The 3,857-nt window shown below is 46.7% G+C and overlaps 1 non-coding gene across 1 annotated transcript; it reads right to left on the reverse strand.

Moving 5' to 3' along the window:
• Positions 1–922: 922 nt before the first annotated feature.
• On the reverse strand, positions 923–1,046 carry LOC141419347 (small nucleolar RNA SNORA40). The gene has a single exon (XR_012444125.1). It is a non-coding gene; the product is annotated as a small nucleolar RNA SNORA40 (small nucleolar RNA).
• Between the last annotated feature and the right edge of the window lie 2,811 nt (positions 1,047–3,857).

Genomic DNA, 3,857 nt, shown 5'->3' on the forward strand with positions numbered 1-3,857 from the left:
TCTTCCCACTGTTCCTCTCCTAATAAACTTTACTGTTACTTTTACTAAATCATTGCATCTTGCTTGAATTCTCCTTCCAGATGCAAGACCGAGTTAATTTTCAGGATCATTTTTTCTAGTAACACCACAATACAAAACAAAAAAAAAAACCTAGAAAATGCTTAAAGAACATTTTTCTTTGATTACAATAATAATAATAACAAATGTTACCTTGAAGTTTCCAGTCCCTCAGGAGATCAGGGACAAGACCCAAAACTCTCTCGTTTGCCCTCCAACACATTGTTGGTGTGGCTCAGAACCCCCACCCTAAATCACAGACCCCAGGGAAACAGACTCCTACCAGGTATGATGTTCCAAGGGATCAGAGATTGCCTCCCAGAAGCAAAGGGTAAAGTTCTTTGCTCTGCATCTGTACAAGTGGTGAAGTGGCTACACAGATGTTGTGATAACGATCCAAATGTCAGGCAGGAAATAGCATGGTTCTGCTGAGCCTCCAGGGTCTGAGAATGAGGTGGGATCAAGAGATACTCCATGTGTAGTCTCTGTCCTCTCAGGAACTTGAAGAGTACACCTGCTTGGGTCATAGGTGCAGCCTCCAGTGACTCCAACTACTGCCTCATTTGTCTGGGGGGCACTGGAGAACCTGCCTTCCAGAGCCACTGCCCTCTCCTTCCATGAGAGCCACAAGCCTGGGAGCCCTCAGGGTCCTCCTCCAAGTGGGTGGAGACTGTGCTTGCCACAGGACAGGGCTTGTGCCTTCTCTGTGATCACCTCCAGTTCTGAGAGCACTGTGCCAGGGACAGGACTAAGGTGATGCCAGTGTGGGACCTAGGGGGCAGCATTTAAAGTGGCACTCTTTCTTAAGGTTGGACAAATGCCCTCAGTGCCTTTCTCTTTTTTTTCAATTTTTTCTCCTTTTTATCATATTCCTTCTTACATGTACCAAAACTTACACTGGACAATGAGTTCTGGGCTGCAAAAGAGGATTTTTTGCACTTTCTATGAGTTTTTGTCCACAAGTTAAACAAAAAAACACCCTAGGTGCCTCTCTTACCTTGCCCAAATCCCAGCCCTTAGTCACCATCAAAGAAGTAGAAAGTTGAAGCAATTATTAAGCACCTACTGTATGCAAGATCTGATTGTGGGGGCTTGGGAGGAGGGAAACACAACTAAGTTCTCGACTCATCTGAGCCTCTTGGTTTTTGTTTGAAATGGGGTTTTGCTATGTTGCCAAGGCTAGCTTCAAACTCCCTGGCTCTAGAAATTCTCCCACCTCAGCCACCAGAGTAGTTGGGACAACAGGCTCAGTCATCATACCTATCTTGAGCCTCTCTTGGATGGTCAAACTCACCCCAGGTTCCCTGAAAGTAGTATTTAAATGACATGCAAATTAACTGATGCTGCTGAGGGATAAAGATAAATAACCTCCCAGCTTAGTTGCCATAGTTATTTATCCCAGTCCAGGAGGCATCCTAGTTGACAGCCAGCGGCCTACCTCAGACTTCAGATGACAATTCCAGCTCAGCAGAACTATTTATTCAACATACATTTGATCACAAAACTTACTTGAGCCCAGCAGAGGCCTGAAGTGCCTAGCTGATCTGCAGATTCGTGAGCTAAAATGCTTTATTGTTTGATTTCTGAGTTCTGGGTTTGGTTTGTTATAGACCATTACTGTGGCAACAGGTGACTGATGCAGAAATTGGCCAGCCCGGAAGTGCACGTTCCTGAGAAGGCATGGCATGGGCATTGCCAGCGGCTCTATCCTAATTCCTACATATTGGGTCTCTCTTCTATTGGCTACTCCTGCAGCTCAGCCCTCAATGCTTCTCAGCTGCTGGTCACCACTGTGGCAGCTGAGGGTAGCAGCTGGCCTCAGGCATAATGGCAGTAGGGGAGCTGCTTGCTCCTGTAACGCTCTGGCTGGTCCCGTTTTGATTTTGCAGACCCAGCCAGCCACTCGGCCCTGGAACTCATTTAGCCACATAACCTCATGCAAGGGTTTTGTGCTTCACTGTGTGCACAATTTGTTTTGGCAAGCAGGTACCCTATGTCTTGAACAAGTGGATAGAAGGGAGACATGCTTGTCACCTGCCTCATTTTTCACCTCCTACTCACTAATCTGCTCCCCTCTTCAGTCTTAGGTTGGTTTCCTAGAAGTGAAGCCTGAGGCAGTGATGTGAGTGTGTGTGGTTTATGTAGGGCAGGGCACCTTCAAAGGCGCCAGGGAAGCAGGACAGGGAAGAGAACAGGGATGTGGTCTCAGGTAAGCTCCAGGCTCAGCTGTGCCATCCGCCACCCCTGCCTGAGGTGAAGGAACTTGGCCTTCCTCCCATCAGTCAGTCGGTCACCCCAAACGGGTGAGTGTGACCTCTTGGGTGTGGAGACTCAAGTTAGGGAAGGCAGTTTTCCAAAGGAAGGGAGCGGCTAACACCCACATCCAAAGACTACCTGCATTTCATCTGTGACCTGAGGGAGGAGCTAAGTAGGAACTAAATAATTCAACTTTTTTTTTTCTTTTTGCTAGATAAGGGCTCTACCACTGAGCTCCATCTCCAGCCCTCAGCACGTTCTGATCACTTGAGCCATGCCCCTAGTCCATTACTATTTTTATTTTTCCGTCTCTTTTTAAAAAAATTTGCAGTGCTGGGAATAGAACCCAGAGCTTCCTACATGCTAAGCAAGCATTCTACCACTGATTCACACCCCCAGCCCCATTTTTTTTTATTTCCAGACAGTTTTGCTACATAGCCCAAGATGACCTCATTGAACTTGCAATCTAATCCTCCTTCCTCCTGCCTCTGCTTCCTAAATTTTGGGATTGCAGATACGTGCCACCCTGCCCAGTCATAATTTTTTTCCACACAGTTTAGATACCATCAGTTTCTTATAAAAGCAAGACACAATTATTTACATGATAAAAGATTTCATAATATCAGTGGAATGGGCAGCTTCATGTGATGCCATATCTTCTTTTCTTTTTTGGTGGGACTGGGGTTTGAACTTAGGGCTTTGAATTTGCAAAGCAGATGCTCTACCTCTTGAGCCACACCTCCAGTTCATTTTGCTCGTTATTTTGTAGATTGGGGGGGGGAGGGGCGGTCTTGTGAACTATTTGCCCAGGCTGGTCTCAAACCATGATCCTCTCGATCTCAGCCTCCCAAGGAGCTCAGTAGCGCTCAGCTCCATTTTTTTTCTTTTGAGGTACTAGGTCCTGAACTCAGGGTCTCACACTTGCTGTACGACATGAGCCATTCCACCAGCCCTTTTTTGTTGTGGGTATTTTCAAGACAGGGCCTCTTGAACTTTGCCCCAGCTGGCTTCGAACCTTGATCCTACTGAACACCTCCTGAGTAGCTAGGATTACAGGTGTGGACCACAGGCTCCCAGCTTCTACCAGGTTTATTTTTATTTACTTATTTTTCTTTTTGCAGTGGGGATGCTAACGATTGAACCCCTGGGCTTTGCATATGCTAAGCACATACTACCACTCCTAAAAACATCTGTTCTCAGGAACCTCCTGGGCCACTTCCAACCACTAGATGGCCAAGCTACAGGGTGATCATTTCCTTAGGCAAGCAAACATTTCAAGTCCTCTAATATGGTATTTCCTGGGGCTGAAATATCAACAGGAAGTCCTGTGGTGAAGCGCTCTGCCAAAACTTTCATTCCAGAAAAGGGTTGGTAAAGTGACAAACTGCCCACCCTTGTACAACATCCTGCAGCCTCCACATGAGGCCCCGGTTGCAGACCTCGCCAGACAGCTCCATCACAGCTGATCCTAGTCCTCTTTTCTGGGCTCCTGAGCCACGAACAACAGCTATAACCCTATGTAAGAAGAGCAGACAGACAAAAGC

This window comes from Castor canadensis, chromosome 19 (assembly GCF_047511655.1).
Source record: "Castor canadensis chromosome 19, mCasCan1.hap1v2, whole genome shotgun sequence".
NCBI classification, from domain to species: Eukaryota; Metazoa; Chordata; class Mammalia; order Rodentia; family Castoridae; genus Castor; species Castor canadensis.